At 39.0% G+C, this 17,431-nt stretch overlaps 1 long non-coding RNA gene across 1 annotated transcript in view; it reads right to left on the reverse strand.

Annotated features, from left to right (window-relative positions):
- The window catches only part of LOC147748004 (uncharacterized), a 215,459-nt gene extending 198,864 nt beyond the window's left edge, over positions 1-16,595 (reverse strand). The window contains exon 1 of the long non-coding RNA XR_015299704.1: positions 16,433-16,595. This is a non-coding gene — a long non-coding RNA (uncharacterized LOC147748004). The remainder of the gene's footprint in view (positions 1-16,432) is intronic.
- Between the last annotated feature and the right edge of the window lie 836 nt (positions 16,596-17,431).

The raw sequence follows: 17,431 nt of genomic DNA on the forward strand, positions 1-17,431 counted from the left end.
CTTTACCATAGATATCTAAGCACTTAAATAATTGCGAAAAATTAAACCTAACATCTATTTGAATAATTGGGTTTAAGCCTTGATAATCTCAACAAAAACTTCAATAGATCAAATCTATATTCTTTATATCTTTATTATAAATATATTAATTCAATCATACACATATATAAATCCGCTTAGAAAAAATATTTAAGAAATAATCACAAAAAACTATGGAGTCCTAGTCCATGTATAATTTGAAAGCAAAAGGCTAAAAGAAAAGAGTCTGAAAGATGTAATCTTCTGTGTGGTCAGGAGAAGTACAAAACAGATAAATCACACATTACAAATGACTCCCTCTTTCAAGTTTTTAATGTCTGATGATGAATGTTGGGTCTGCTTGGGTAATTTTTCAATGTTTTTATGTGTTTGATGGATCTTTTTCTGTTAATTTGTTTCTTTAAATATTTTTTCTAAATTAATCTATACATGTTTTTGATTTTATTAATATATATTTATAATAAAGATACAAAGAATTAAGATTTAATCTGCAAACATTTTTGTTGAGACTACCACGGCTTGAATCAAAATATTCAAATTGATGCCAGGTTTATATTTTCATAAACGTGCCACACATGCACCAGATTTATGCCTAAACAGGTTCTGTAGCAACAGAATGTTGGGCAGCCTCATCAGAAATGCAAGACAAAGCTTCTTTCACAGGATGAATTCTTAGAAGAGGTTACAGCTCCCAGTAATTGAAATGTGTGAATGCTTCACCATAATACATTGTAAATCAAAGATCACACAACAACACAAAATAAGCAGGTGAATTAAGAAAACATGCCATGCAAATAATAAAGTGGATTGCCTATTATAGGTACCTTTGTTGTCCTTTTAACAGGCAGGCAGCTGCACGAAGTCCACCATGGCTAATTACATATGCCCTGGTCCCATATGGCCCTGGTCTAAAAGGAGTGCTGCTTGCTCTCTAGAGACACACATCCATCCTTCACTAAGGCCAGTATGAGAACCAATTCAACTGCTCTCTTAAACCTATGGGTTCCTATTCTCGAATGCATTTTAATGAAAAATCCACTTGCCAATTGATGTTTTTTACAAGCCTTCATTCACAATCATCCGTATCATATATATGAATTAAGCTTGACAGTATGCACACTTGTTGGGCTTGTTTGGCTTCCCTATTCATGGATCTCACAAAAACCCTCCCACATAAACACATGGATCTCATAATTTCCAAAAAGACAAATGTGAAACCTACAATTAGATATTTTGGTCAGGTCATTTAATTGGAAAGTCTTTAAACAGACATTGTCAAAATATTAAGGACAAAGAACGTTTTCCAAATCATCTAGTGACCATTCACATCCTTAGAAGACATTGTCCTCAAATGGGCAACTATGAGAATAATTTGCCCAACTCAGCAACAAAGAAAGCACCAAACGCAAACTCTCAAGTTGAGAAAGATACAAGTAAATACACACAAAAAGTACGCAAAACGTCATCAAAGCAGCCAAACCTACATGTGGTATCTAGCAATATCTGAACCTCGAAATCTCTTTGGGATAATTAAAAAGTCTAATGTTTCCTCATTGATACCTCTTCAAGATTATTTGAAGATCAGCAGATTTTGAAAATTGCAACCATAGCCCCAGAAATTAGATTCACAATGCCCCAGTGTATCAGATTTGCTGCTCTCTGAACATTTATCCATATTTGTCAGGGTTAGTGGGTTCTAAATGAATAGGTTGCATGCTCACTGACGTCAATGGATCTGGATTCTTATTGGTACTTGGATCTTGTATGGCGGCAATGGGCCAAGTTTTGTTGCAGTGCTCATCTCAAACTAATGCTAATTACCAAGTGATATAGCTGTCATGATCCTCCTGCCTATGTCTAAAGATTCTGTACTGTTTAAAACCACTTGCCATCTAATATCACACAGGTCCATAAACATTATTTACTCTGTTAACAGTCATGTACATTCATAGTACATAGCTGTTTTTATCCCTTCTTAAAAACCCACCCCTATCCCGTGCACCAGCACCTCTTGAGAGTATTTGTGTAAGTGACTTGTGTTTTATCATGCTTCTAATGTAAAATGCACCGTTTAGACGCTTTTAAGTAAAGTATTGATTGTAGCTGTGATGTTTCGTTTTAATTTAGGCATTTTAATGGACCAAATAGTGGCGTTTCAAAGTTTCTTTCACATTTCTATTCAGCTGAGCTTCTGTTGTCTTTGCCGTTTCTGCCGGCAGAAAGCTGTCTGAAAACTGAGAGCGTTTAAACGTGCGTACGCACGTTTCTCCTGGGTGCGGTCGGTATTTAAACCGCACCCAGGCTTCTGGAACTCGCTTTGCCTCTGACTTCCAAGAGAGCAACAACGCGAGTTCCAGTCATAGGATATCAGCCCTCCAGCTTACGCCCTTCACCGGAGAGAAAACTATCGCTTGCACTAGACCTTCAATCTGTAATAAGGAAGGAGACATTTCAAAGCTAAGTGAAATATTTTGAAAGAAGAAAACAAGGCGCCCCTCACAAGAAAGAGACATTGACAATTGTTTAGCAGAACTTTGAGAGGAATTAGTACTTGGCTTATGTTTTCTATTTTTGGTGTCTTTTAGGGACCATTTAATTAATGTAGATAGAACCTTTGTGGAAAAGATATTTGACACAATCTAATTCACAAGGAGTTATTGTGAGTTAGGTTAGCACTGTTGTTTTGGTATTTAGTCTATTCTTTTCTTAGGTAAAGATAAAGAAGGAAATCAGAATCACCCTATAATTTTTATGAAGATAATTTCCAAGTAAGTTTAGGTAGCAGGGTAAAGGGATCAAGAGAAAAGACAATTTGTAGAAGAAGAACATTTCTAATAAATGTGTATTTATTTTCCGACTTTCAATCGCCGTAACTCCAACTCATCTAACAAGACAACTTAAAGACACCATTCCCGACAAGACAAGAAATACTGGACGGTGGATAGAACTAAACTGATCGCAGGTAGGAGTCAGTTAGGTTTTTTGCTCACTTTATAGGGAAGAGGGTAGGGTAGTTTAAGTAGGAATTCAGAAGGCTAGAGTTATTTAAACACCATCCCCTTGTTGATTCGCAGGTCGACAGCAAGACTTTCAACTCTCCAGCCAACGTCCAGTACCGGCCCTCCTCCCAAAGTTCTAGTTATTACTTAGCTGTGAATTCTAGTCAGCAAGTTTTAGTTAGATTTTTGGGAAGTTGGTCCCTTGCGTCTCTGCGAAATTCTCTACGTTGTCAACAAGAATTCTTGTCCACCACTAAAGGTAAGAGACAACGTATTGAGGTCTTGACAGAAGGCAAAGCTTAAGAATAATATTTCGCCCAGACGCAATGGACCAAGTCACCTTACAGGAAATAGCAGCAGTCTTAAAAGACATTAGGGATGAAAATGTTTCTTTAAGAAACGGCATGACTGCGCTACAAGCTGTAATTCAACAGAATCCAGTCACTTTGCAGGCTTCATCTTCTGAATCTGGAGTGAAAACTCAGATTCAAGTAGTTACCCCTATGCCTACCCCTTTAGCTCAACCAGAACGTTTTTACGGAGACTGTAATAAGTTCTCCATATTTTTGCAACAATGTCATTTACATTTTTTTGCCAAAAAATCTGCCTTCCCAGATGATTCGTCCAAAGTAGCCTTTATGTTATCATACTTTGGAAGTGATGCAGCTCTTTGGTCAATTCCTTTGGTAGAAAGGGATGACCCGATTTTGTACAATTTCAGGAATTTTGAACGTGCCTTGAAAAAGATTTTTGCTAAACATGTTTTTGTGCAGTCTGCAGACAACGAGTTACTGAATTTAAAACAGGGGTCTTCTGATTTACTCCATTACATATCCCATTTCAACCGATTGGTACTTGAGGCTAATTGGCCATATAATAAAAGAATATCTATTTTCTATAGAGGCCTTCGGGAAGATTTGAAGGACATGGTAACGCAAATCTTAGAACCTCCTGATGATATCAATGAGTTCATTGATCTCGTGGTTAAGTTGAACCATTGTCTCAGTGAAAGGAAGGGTGAAAAGGGAAAGAGCGAACATAAAATTTTGTTTGTTAAGGATAGAAATACTACAGTAAAAGAAGTTAATTCCAAACCTGATCCTGTAGAGCCTATGCAAATAGGAACACTTCGGGGTCCAATCTCGAAAGATGAAAAAGAAAAGAGGCGAAAACTAAATCAATGTTTATATTGTGGTAAGACGGGACACTTTGTTAGAGACTGTCCAACCAGACCAAATAAATCAAAGCCAAAATCTTCAGATTTAGCTTTTAACACAGGAGTCGTCGGAAAACTAGAAAACTCGATGAAAGAAGAGGTCGGTTCATCGAGTGTAATTTCCAGTTTGGCCTCTACTGTTCCTCCATTGGGATGTAAGCATTTTGGTATTCTTGTTGAGTTAAAAAGTTTATCTCCTACCTCTCAGACTAAAAAGGTAGAAGCAGTTATAGACTCAGGAGCAACAGGAAATTTTATTGACACTCAGTTTTTCTCCCAATTAGGCTTTGAATCTGTCCTAAAAGATCATCCTGAGATAGTTAGAGCAGTAGATGGTAAAGAATTAACTTCTGGACCGATAAATCGACAATCCGAAATTCTTGACATGGACTGTTCACCCATTCACCGAGAAAAGATTCAATTTGACATCATCGACGCCCCTCAATTCAAGATGATTCTAGGAATTCCATGGTTGATCAAACATAATCCAAGTATAGATTGGGTATCTCAGACGATGACTTTTCAGTCATCACATTGTGTTAATAAGTGCTTTCTCCTAGAGAGATCCGGAGAAATTATTCAAGGTTTTAACTTTCCCTCTGATTCATCCAGTGTGTTGGCAATAGAAGGGGTTCCACCTGTTTACTCAGATCTTCAAGACGTATTTGATAAGAAAAAGGCGAACACTCTTCCTCCACACAGGGATTTTGATTGTAGAATTGATCTTGTCCCTGGGGCTACTCTACCTTGTAGCAGGATATATGCGTTAACGGAAAAGGAGAATGCTCATCTTAGAGAGTATTTAGATGAGTATTTAGCAAATGGCTTTATTCGTCATTCCAAGTCTCCTGTCTCTTCAGCTCTCTTTTTTATTCCGAAAAAGGGAGGTGAATTGCGCACGTGCATTGATTATATGGCTTTGAACAATGTAACTGTAAAGAACAGATATCCTTTACCTCTGATTCCCACCCTGCTAGATCAGATCAAAAGGGCGACCATTTATACAAAATTGGACTTGCGCGGAGCTTATCATTTGGTACGTGTTCGAAAGGGTGACGAGTGGAAGACAGCATTCCGCACAAAATTTGGACTGTTTGAATACCAAGTCATGCCCTTTGGACTCTGCAATGCCCCAGCTGCTTTCCAATTTTTTATAAATGAAGTTCTACATGAATTCATTGATGTCTGCTGTGTTGTTTATATAGATGACATACTAATTTTTTCTAATTCAGAAAAGGAGCATGTACAGCAGGTCCGTGCCATTCTTCAAAAATTGCTTTCGAATTCTTTGTATGTTAAATTGGAAAAGAGTCAGTTTCACACTAGAAGGGTAGAATTCTTAGGATATGTCATCAGTCCCAAGGGAATAGAAATGGATCCAAAGAAAGTAGAAGCGGTGAAATCCTGGCCCAGTCCTTCTTCTGTAAAACAGGTTCAAAGTTTTTTGGGATTCGCAAATTTCTACCGTAGGTTTATTCAAGACTTTTCTAAGACAATCACTCCCATCACTAAGTTATTAAGAAAAGGTGTTAAGTTTATGTGGACTGATCTTGCTGAAGAAGCTTTCCAACATCTCAAGAACAAATTTACTTCAGCCCCTATTCTTTCCCATCCTGATCCCAGTCAGCCTTTCATCGTTGAAGCAGATGCTTCTCAGTATGCACTTGGAGGCATATTGTCTCAGAGACATATAGATACAGGACAGATGCATCCAATTGCATATTTTTCCAGAAAACTATCTGAAGCTGAATTGAATTATGCGATTGCAGATAAAGACCTTTTAACGATAAAAGCAGTATTTCAAGAATGGCGCCATTACTTGCTAGGAGCTAGACACCCAGTAACGATATATACAGACCATAGAAACCTTCAAGCACTGAGATCTGTTAAGGCTCTATCTGCAAGACAGTTGAGATGGTCAATGTTTTTTAACGATTACAATTTTGTTATCACCTTGGGGAGGGGGGAGGGGCAGTGTGGGGGGGTTCAGGGAGGCGGGAGGGAGGGGGGGGGGGAGGGGCAGTGTGGGGGGGTTCAGGGAGGCGGGAGGGAGGAGGGGGAAGAGGGGGGGGGAAATGGCACACATCATACACAGTGAAACGTGGTTTGAGGCAAACACAGGATATGTACAAATGGAGAAAAAAGGAAATGGTGGGTTTGGTTAAGAGTTGGAACTGGAAGTCTGCGCTAATTTTTGATGTTTTTTGATGACTTGTCGAATTTTGTCATTTAATGTTTGTGGCCTTAATGATCTTCAAAAAAGGTTGCGAGTTTCAGCATTTTGTAAATCAATGTCTCCTGATCTGATTTGTCTTCAGGAAACTCATGTGGAGGGAGGAAAGAGTTTTTTGTTAGAACAGGCTGGCTTTAAGGTGTTAGCATACACTAAACAAGCCTCTAAAACTCGTGGGGTAGCGATTCTGGGGAGAGGAACAGATTGCACAGTATTTAGGAGCAAAGAAGATATCTGGGGCAGGTGGGCGATTACAGAAATAGGCTTCAGAGGTGCTAGGTTCACACTGGTTTCAGTCTACGGCTCAACGTGCGATGACCCAGATATATTCCAATTTCTGGATGATGAACTTTCAACTTGGCTGGAGCCAATTGTTTGTTGTGGAGATTTTAATATCAGTCGACCGGCAAATATTGAGCTACAACTGAGCCATTCTTATACAGGGAGGAAGAAAAGGGTCCATAGGGCGATAGTAGATATGGCCATGCATAATGCTCTTTCAGATGTTTGGGCCAACCTGCACCCGCAGATAGATGGTGATACGTTTTTCTCTGCTCCTCACAATATAACAGTAAGGCTGGATTATTTTTTAATTTCCAATGTTTTGATTTCTAATACACAGATTAAGAAGTTACCTCGTTTGGTTTCTGACCACAACCCATTGCTATTGTCACTTAGTTTGAATGGGCTATGTAGGAAAACCCATAGTTGGACATTTGAACGAGCTCTGCTACAAGATGAGGGTTATTGTAAACATATGGAAAAATGGATCAGCGAGTTTTGGCTTAACAATGTGGGGAGCACTAGTAGTGGCTACATATGGGATGCCTTCAAAGCGGGTGTCAGGGGAGAGACAATTAGTTTCTCAACATATAGACGGAAAAAAGAAAGAGAAATGTTTGATCAACAAGTTAACTCCCTTTTGAATGCTGAGGCTGAGTTAAGTAGACTAATTATGAGGGGGCTCTCTTTGGATCAGCAATTGCTAGAGATTATGGTTTTAAAAGCGGAAATAGCGGAAAGAATCACTAACAAGACGGCAGCTACTTATCTAACTAAGAAGGAGCAGGCTTGTGAGTTTAGTGAGCGGGTTGGTCACATTCTTGCTGTCAGGACCAGACAAAAAGTGAATGCAGGGGACATTAAAAACATAGTTGATAACTTAGGCAACTTGATCTCTGACTCGGTTGGAATAAGGAATGTATTTTGGAAGTTTTATTCTGGACTATATGACAGGGAGACTGCGGTAGATATTGACAAAATTAAGGATTATTTGGGAAACATTCAACTTAAAAAACTAGATTTGGAGGAAAAAACTATACTCGATGCTACTATAACACTAGAAGAGTTGACACTAGCTTTATCAGATCTCCCATCCTCAAAGGCTGCAGGACCAGATTTGTTACCGATCGAATTCTATAAAACCTTTATATCAGTTCTTAGAGTGGAGCTGCTGGATACACTTATTCAAGCCCAGAGAGAAATTTCAATCCCAAAATCATGGGGCGAGACTGAAATTATAGTCATCCTGAAAAAAGGTAAACCCGCCACGATTCCAGGGTCATATAGACCTATCGCATTAATGAATGCTGATGTGAAGCTCTATTCCAAAATTCTGGCTACAAGGTTGTCATCTGTCATAGAAAAACTAGTCACCCCAGTTCAACATGGATTCATCCCAGGGAAAGGGACTACAGAACATGTTAGGACGGTGATCACCTGTTTTGATGCCATGGAGGTTTCAGGCGGCCCTGTCGCGGCTTTATTTTTAGACGTCGAGAAGGCTTTCGACAGGGTCGCTTGGGCATATCTGTGGGAGCTAATGAGAACTTTTGGGTTTGGTGATAATTTTATAAGAGCGATTAAGGTTCTTTATAGGGATCCAACGGCTAGAATTAAAATCAATCGGGAATTAACAACGGCGGTGCAGATTAAAAGAGGAACAAGGCAAGGTTGTCCTAGCTCTCCTCTTTTGTTTGCATTATATATGGATCCGTATTTACGCAATCTTGATCTTAATCCTAGTATTCCCCCTATGTGTGTAAATGAGATAGTAGTTAAAGTGTTGGCATACGCTGACGATGTGGCGATAATTACACCTGATCCTGTAATGGCAATAGGCGAGATTGAACAAGAGGCCTTAAATTTTGGCAATATTTCTGGCTATAAGCTTAATAGCGCCAAAACACAGATTATTAAAAACATAGAAACCCAATGTAATGATCCACGAGTGGTCTCGGCAGCAATCTATCTTGGGGTTGAAATTTCTCCCAACTTGGGGACAGTAGTTGAACGTAACATCGCGCCCTTATTGAGTAAAGTAAGGTTGGATCTGATGAGGATAAATAATCTTAGGCTTACCCTAGTGGGTCGGACCAACATTATTAAAATGCTTATACTTCCTAAATTCCTTTATTTCTTTCGTACAATCCCTCTTTTGGTTGAGTCAATTTGGTTTAATAAGTTGGAGTCGATTCTTAATAAGTTCATTTGGTCCTATGGGAAGACAAGACGGGCATATAAGTTTATGACTTTGCCAAGGGATAGGGGAGGTTGGGGGGTTCCTGATTTTAGGCTTTACTATTGGGCATCGGTATTGCAATATATTCAAGGGTTAATCGGAGCAAATGAAGAGGACTTGAAAGTCAAAGCTGTCTCAACTATGATTTATTCAATTGTTTTGGGCGAAGATTCAGTAAATGCTTTCTTAAATTGTACAGATTCATCATATTACAAACGTACACGTTTCAAGACAGTTGCCTCAGCGTATAATGTATGGACTGCTGTTGCTAAAAATTTTGGTTTAGGGAGATTTAATAGGTATACTAGACTCTATAGGAATAAGTCCCTACCCCCTTTAATTTTTTGTGATACTATTATGGCAGATTGGGACAGAAAAGGTATCAAAAAAATAGGAGATATGCTAGATTTAGACGGAAATATACTTCAATTTTCAGACTTGTTGGCTAAATTTAATATAGCAAGATATAGTTTTTTTAAGTATCTGCAGGTTAGGAGTTTTTTTGTTAAGAAAAAAGGGGGTGCAGGAGGTTTCAATATAAGCAACATCATGGAAGCAATAGAGCAAAGCGGGGTGTGCCCCATTCGATATTTTTATGCCCAGCTGGCTGTAACGAAGAAGGATGATACCGACAGATTTGGCAACAAATGGGCTGGGAAATTAGGGATATTGAGTGAGACTTTTCTGCAGTCCTTGGATTTAGGTTGTTCAGCCTTTTATTCTGCCCCACTACAATCACAACATTTCAAAACGCTGTATCAACTTTATCATACGCCAGACCGCATAGCACAGTGAGGTGCAACTACAGGGATTAATTGTTGGCGATGTAATGCTCTGGCCGCAGATAGTATCCATATTTTTGCACTCTGTCCTAAATTAAGGCCTTTATTAAAGGGTATTGAGGATTTTATGGCCCATACACTTGCTTTAAACGTGACTCTAACACCGACAGTTATTATGTTAGGAGTTAGGGGTTGCGAAGGTGACCATAGTGAATTTTTATTTGTAGCCATGGTGGTTCTCAGGTTGTTGATTGCAAGAGTTTGGTTGGATCCCCTACCCCCGGGAATACAGCAGTGGATTGCTTTATTACTGGGGACGTTTAACCTCGAAAAAGGTATATTTGGAAAGAAAGGTAAAAGGGTAAAAAGGTGGGGAAGGAAAATTTGGGAACCGGTATATCGTTGGAAGGAAAGGTCTAATGCAAATGTAGTTTGATGTATTATTAATTTAATCAATGGTTTATTTTTTCTTTCTGCTATTTTTTCTCCTGTTTTATCAAAGGCTATGTGTAGTATTATATTGTTTTTCTTGATAAGTAACCTTGGTTTATTATATGTATTAATTATACTTGTATTCTGTGTTATATGTGTGCCAGTAAAATTTCTTTGTTTTTTTCAATAAAAATATTTAAAAAAAAAAAAAAATTGTTATCACCTATCGACCAGGAAAAGAGAATCTAAAAGCAGATGCCTTGTCAAGAATGGGAGAAAGTGTTGTTGATTCTCCTTCTGAAATAAATCCAGTAATACCCATGTCACGTTTTCAAGCCAGTGTTACAGTGTGCGATGTTATTTCAGAAATTAAAATAGAATTGGCAAAAAAAGAATTCAAGGTATGGAAAGAAACATATCCTCATGTACAAGAAAAAGATGGTTTGATCTTTATGCAAAATCTCATTTTTGTACCCTCAGATGCAATAAAGAAAAAGATCCTTCATTTCCATCATGATACAGCTCTATCTGCTCACCCTAGTAAGATAAAGACCTATGATTTAATCAAGAGAACCTTTTGGTGGCCTTCCATGTTTAAAGATGTGCACATTTTTGTGGAGACTTGTGGAGTTTGTGTTCAGAACAAATCTTCTCATCAGAATCCTAGCGGCTTGTTAAACCCTCTTCCCATTCCACCTCAACCATGGCACACAATCTCTTTAGATTTTATTGTCGAATTACCAATCACTAAGAAGGGTTTTACCACAATTCTGACTATTGTAGACCAGTTTTCACACATGGCTCATTTTGTCCCTCTTAAAAAATTACCATCTTCCATGGAAATGGCTCATTTGTTGATGGAAAATGTTATTCGTTTACATGGAATTCCATCAGTGGTTATTTCAGATAGGGGGTCTCAATTCATTTCACGAGTTTGGCAAAATTTAAGATCTCTTTTAAATATGGACATTCGTTTATCCTCTAGCTATCATCCTCAAACTGATGGTCTTACTGAACGTACCAATCAAACTATTGAGCAATTCATTCGATGTATGTTAACCAATGTAAGTGAGGATTGGTCTACACTCTTAAGTCAACTGGAATTTGCTTATAACAATGTTGATCATACCTCTTTAGGCATGTCACCTTTTTTTTGTAACCTAGGTTATCACCCCAAGTCTTTTCCAAAAGAAATCAAAGAACTCAATCATGTACCAGCCATTTCTGAATATGTATCCAAATTGTCTTCAATTCAGGAACAAGCCGCTTTCAATTTAGCTAGAGCTAAAGAAGATCAGAAAAGGTTTGCTGATAGACATAGAACTGAACCACCACTTTATACATCTGGAGACAAGGTTTGGTTAAGCACAAAAAATTTAAGATTGAAGGGGAAACGTAAATTTAATCCTAGGTTTATTGGTCCCTTTCCCATAGAAAAGGTTCTAAATCCGGTTTGTGTTAGGTTGACTTTGCCTGCCAAGTATCAAATCCATCCAGTATTCCATGTTTCCTTGATCAAACCTTTTAACTCTCAAACTAGATCCATCCAACCTCCTTCCTCTATTGACATTGAGGGAAATCCAGAATTCGAAGTAAAATCAATTTTGGATTCTAAAAGATCTCGGGGAAGGTCGTTTTACCTTATAGACTGGAAGGGTTACGGACCTGTGGAAAGATCTTGGGAACCTCTAGAACATTTGAAGAATGCTCCCAAATTGCTAAAGAGGATTCATGCTCAACATCCTGAGAAACCAAGACCTATTTCACCGGTTTTAGGGGGGATCTTGAGGAGGGAGTACTGTCATGATCCTCCTGCCTATGTCTAGAGATTCTGTACTGTTTAAAAGCACTTGCCATCTAATATCACACAGGTCCATAAACATTATTTACTCTGTTAACAGTCATGTACATTCATAGTACATAGCTGTTTTTTATCCCTTCTTAAAAACCCACCCTTATCCCGTGCACCAGCACCTCTTGAGAGTATTTGTGTAAGTGACTTGTGTTTTATCATGCTTCTAATGTAAAATGTACCGTTTAGATGCTTTTAAGTAAAGTATTGATTGTAGCTGTGATGTTTCGTTTTAATTTAGGCATTTTAATGGACCAAATAGTGGTGTTTCAAAGTTTCTTTCACATTTCTATTCAGCTGAGCTTCTGTTGTCTTTGCCGTTTCTGCCGGCAGAAAGCCGACTGAAAACTGAGAGCATTTAAATGTGCGTGCGCACGTTTCTCCTGGGTGCGGTCGGTATTTAAACCGCACCCAGGCTTCTGGAACTCGCTTTGCCTCTGACTTCCAAGAGAGCAACAACGCGAGTTCCAGTCATCGGATATCAGCCCTCCAGCTTACGCCCTTCACCGGAGAGAAAACCATCGCTTGCACTAGACCTTCAATCTGCAATAAGGAAGGAGACATTTCAAAGCTAAGTGAAATATTTTGAAAGAAGAAAACAAGGCGCCCCTCGCAAGAAAGAGACATTGACAATTGTTTAGCAGAACTTTGAGAGGAATTAGTACTTGGCTTATGTTTTCTATTTTTGGTGTCTTTTAGGGACCATTTAATTAATGTAAAGATAGAACCTTTGTGGAAAAGATATTTGACACAATCTAATTCACAAGGAGTTATTGTGAGTTAGGTTAGCACTGTTGTTTTGGTATTTAGTCTATTCTTTTCTTAGGTAAAGATAAAGAAGGAAATCAGAATCACCCTATAATTTTTATGAAGATAATTTCCAAGTAAGTTTAGGTAGCAGGGTAAAGGGATCAAGAGAAAAGACAATTTGTAGAAGAAGAACATTTCTAATAAATGTGTATTTATTTTCAGACTTTCAATCGCCGTAACTCCAACTCATCTAACAAGACAACTTAAAGACACCATTCCCGACAAGACAAGAAATACTGGACGGTGGATAGAACTAAACTGATCGCAGGTAGGAGTCAGTTAGATTTTTTGCTCACTTTATAGGGAAGAGGGTAGGGTAGTTTAAGTAGGAATTCAGAAGGCTAGAGTTATTTAGTAAACACCATCCCCTTGTTGATTCGCAGGTCGACAGCAAGACTTTCAACTCTCCAGTCAACGTCCAGTACCGGCCCTCCTCCCAAAGTTCTAGTTATTACTTAGCTGTGAATTCTAGTCAGCAAGTTTTAGTTAGATTTTTGGGAAGATGGTCACTTGCGTCTCTGCGAAATTCTCTACGTTGTCAACAAGAATTCTTGTCCACCACTAAAGGTAAGAGACAACGTATTGAGGTCTTGACAATAGCATGCTACTAGACGTTATTGGTGCACAAAAAGGATGATTGGTTCTTGGAGAAAAACTGGGTTAGCGTTGACATAATTGGCCCATGGAGGCCTGCTCTAAAGTCAAAAAGAAGTCAGCAGAGATCTTGAGCGCGCTTCAGCAGGTTAAGTATTCTGCAACTATCTTAGGGCATCCTTGAATACGGAGTATGAAGCCCCACGTAGATAGGAGTAAAATGAGGCTGCTAGAGGAACATCGGGAGACAACATGCTCAAGGTATAAATCTGTTTTTTAAAGAACCTGTTATTAGAAGCATTTGAGAGAGAATAACAATTAATAGAGACTGAGGGAGTTTAGCACTTTAAAAACAAATTGATGCACCTAAATGCTTAGAAGTACTTAAAGCAGCATATAATTTAGAAACTCCAGAGGATGCATGGGACTTGGAGAAAGCTGAAGCAACATAGTGTTCAAAAGTACACGAGGAATAGCGCGTAGAGGTCTTTGAGACAGGATTGCGCTGTGACATTGTTAAGGGTATAAGAGTACCTACCATACAATGGGTGCTTATTTAGACATGTTCCAATGGTCATTTCTGTGGAAAGATGATTTCTGCAAATATCACTATGTAGTAATTATTTTCAGGTTGGTGGTACAACCACTATGTGTACAGTATTTCACATTTTCCATAACTGAAAAGTATGCATCCTGTAATTGCAGATGTGCTTGAAAAAAAACACATTGACAAACTGCACAATAAGTGAGGCTCTTTTGTCAAACTCAGTGCAAGCTATAACTGCACTGCAGATTTTGTATTCTGGTATAGTGACAAGTGAAAATGAAGCTATTGGGGCAAGGTAGCTCTTTAATATGCCCAGTGGCCAGAGGTCACATCCATTGGAGGAGTTGCCTTTTTGCCTAAGTTAAACAGATCACATAACTTTAGTCTGATGCTATAGTTAAACCTGAGTTCTATGGCATAGTGAGGTACACAGTTGTCACTAGAAAAGGATTGGTAGATTAGTCCCTCTGTCAAAGGCATGTAAGAAGGTACTGATTTTGTAAAAGAGTTGGAGATGCATTGCAATCCGCTCGTTAAATCAATCCCATCATGGGATGAAATAGGTAGACCCTTTGAGAACCCGAATGTTCTAGGTCTTTGGTTTTTGTTGTCAGAAAACAGGACCCGCCACATGAGGAGCGCCTCAAGCATAATAAGTCCCGCTCTTCAGGATCCTTACAGCAACTGACCAGATATCATGAGTGAAAGCAGAATTGATTGGCCCTTCTTATTTGGTCAATACTTTGTAACAGCGCATGTGCACCTTACGCATGAGCTCTCACTTGCAAGACTATTGTGTAGAACAAAGGGCTTTCAGCCTGCCCTTTGCTTCCTATTTGTGGGCTTCTTTGTCACTCTTCTTTAGTGCCTCTTTGTTGGACAGCACAGGCTAAGCCATCACTTCCATTCCCTTCCTGGAGCACGTAACCAGGCACAGATTGATTCCGCTTTATTAGTGGACGCCCACTGCTCCCACATTGATTGAGGTACTATTTTTTTCCCCCTTTCACTTGTGCCTGGTTCCTTTTTCCCCTCCCACCTACCCCCTTCTCGATGTTGCTACCCCTCTGGTTTTATTTATTCCTTTTTTTTTTGGTTGTGTTATATAGGGCGAACCTGGGTGCATTTCAAAAGCGCCAATTACATTACATTCATTTTTTTTAATTAGGCACAGGGACATTACATTACACAGTACATTCATGTTTTTTTTAGGCACGGAGGGCCAGATGTACGACCAGTGTAAATTGTAACTCGCAATTTGCGCAAAATGCGAGCCTCATGAATATTAATGAGGCACTCGCAATTCGCGACCCCATTGGGAATGGCTGGCCCTCCCAGGGCTGTTGACCTGCTGGGCTCAGCAGACCTCCATGTCTGGGTCTGCTTTTCAATAAAGCAGTTTTTTTTAATGCAGTCTGTTTTCTTTAAAGGAAAAGCATATGCATTTTAAAAAAGAAAAAAGAGTGTTTTCATTTCTTTTTTTAAGGACATGTAGTGGTTTCTGGGACCACTGCCTGCCCCTAAAAAATATTTTCCCCTTGCATTTGCAAAGGGTAAGGCGTCCCCTGGGAAAACCCCTTCCCATTTGCGACTGCATTACCACCCTCTTGAATGGCGCAGTAAATGCGAGTGTTTTGCACCGCAATTGCAGTCGCAAAACATTCATACATGGCTTGTGAGTTGCTATTTGGAAGGGAACGCCCCTTCCTAATAGCAAGTCGCAAAACACTATTTTATGAGTCGCAAAATAGTGTTAGTACATTGCCCAGAGGAAAATTGCATTTGCAAATGGGTCACAAACCCGTTTGCGCATGCAATTTTCAGGCGTACGTCTGGCCCAGGGTGATAAGGTGATAAGAGTTTTTTAAATAAAATTTTGAGCGAAATATTTTTAATCATATTATAGCAGGCACACAGCTGTGTCCTGGGTGAGCGCACTCATTCATCACACTGACCAGGAAAAAAAATTCAATCTCTAAAATTAGTCAATTTAAAAAAATCACACACATAATCTTTGGACTTGTTTTATTACTCATCTTCTAATGATTTGACCCAGTAGATTTCAATATTTACATGACTGATCACAAGGAAGACCACCTCCTTCCAGTTCCCGAGGGACACTGTTTTCACCAACCTATTACATTCCAGGTGTCGTAGTCCTGTTTTTCTTCCCTTGAACTACTTATAAGAATACATCTGAAATCATTGACTTGTAGGTGAAAAGTTCAGGACTGGAAACAGTGTCTCTAATGACTGAGGGGTTGTCTCCCTACTGAAAAAGCTGCCTAAAGCAGGAGTGGCCCATGCAGGTAAGAGGGGTATGATGATGGGGGAGGAGGGAAGGGGTGAGTCGACAGACAATGATGGCAAGGGAAAATTTAGAAAAAGTAAAAAGAAAACCACTTACTTATGAGCCAGCGATGCAGCGAGCACAAGATAGTGGTGTTCTTTTTTTCCCCTCATCGTCATCTGTCGATTCCACTCTACCCTGCTTCACCACTCTTACTTGCACCGGCCGCTACTAGCCTAAAGCCACTACCAGGGTATTCCATGCAGTGCAGGAGAATTTTGAAGAAAAAACAATATTTTCTGTCTTGAAAAAATATAAATGATTGAGTGCTGAAAACAGTTCTTGTGAAAGAAAAGATAACAGTTCCAGGATAGGGTAATGATTTCTGCTAATTTTCTGTGTCTCTGTGAGAACATTCACACCTGCTAAGAGAGATAGGGTTTCCTTAAAGCACTCGTTTAGGCAGGTAAATATTATTCCATGTCCTATGAAACTAATAATTAAACTTGATCCTGCAGCAGTGCACACAACTGAAAGGTTTGGTTTTTACAGCTCAACTGACATGAATTCCTCTGATTAAATATGGTTCATGTAGTTCAGGTTTTAGGACTGTACAGCTAGGCCTGGGCGTAATTTTAATTACAGAAGAGTAATTGGAGTAATTTCTGAAATTTTGCATTACTCTCTTCATGCAAAACTACAGAAAATCAAGCAATGATGTCCTTGTGCATAATTATGATAAATGTTGCACATAAATGCTAACACAGGAGACGAAACAATTGGCTGGCTGCTGTTTCTCGTGTTCTGTTTCACTTAGCACTATTTTGTTAGTGCAAAATATACCCTCTGGTCTATTTTGAATGTTAGCGTGCATTTTGTGCTAAGAAAATAGAGCTAAATTCTGGGTTATGCTCCTCACATAATTCTATGTGATCTTAAAGTTGCTATAATTTCTCTCAAATATGCTACAGCACAATATGCAAGATACGCTCACCCCTATGCACAACGTAGACCACAGATTCCTTGTTGTTACTCACTCTTTCCTTAAAATTGGTGAGTGCATGAAATAGAATCTAGTTTGAACACCAACCGAAATAAATATTGCAGTTTTTGCAC

Source organism: Lissotriton vulgaris, chromosome 1_1, assembly GCF_964263255.1.
Source record: "Lissotriton vulgaris chromosome 1_1, aLisVul1.2, whole genome shotgun sequence".
NCBI classification, from domain to species: Eukaryota; Metazoa; Chordata; class Amphibia; order Caudata; family Salamandridae; genus Lissotriton; species Lissotriton vulgaris.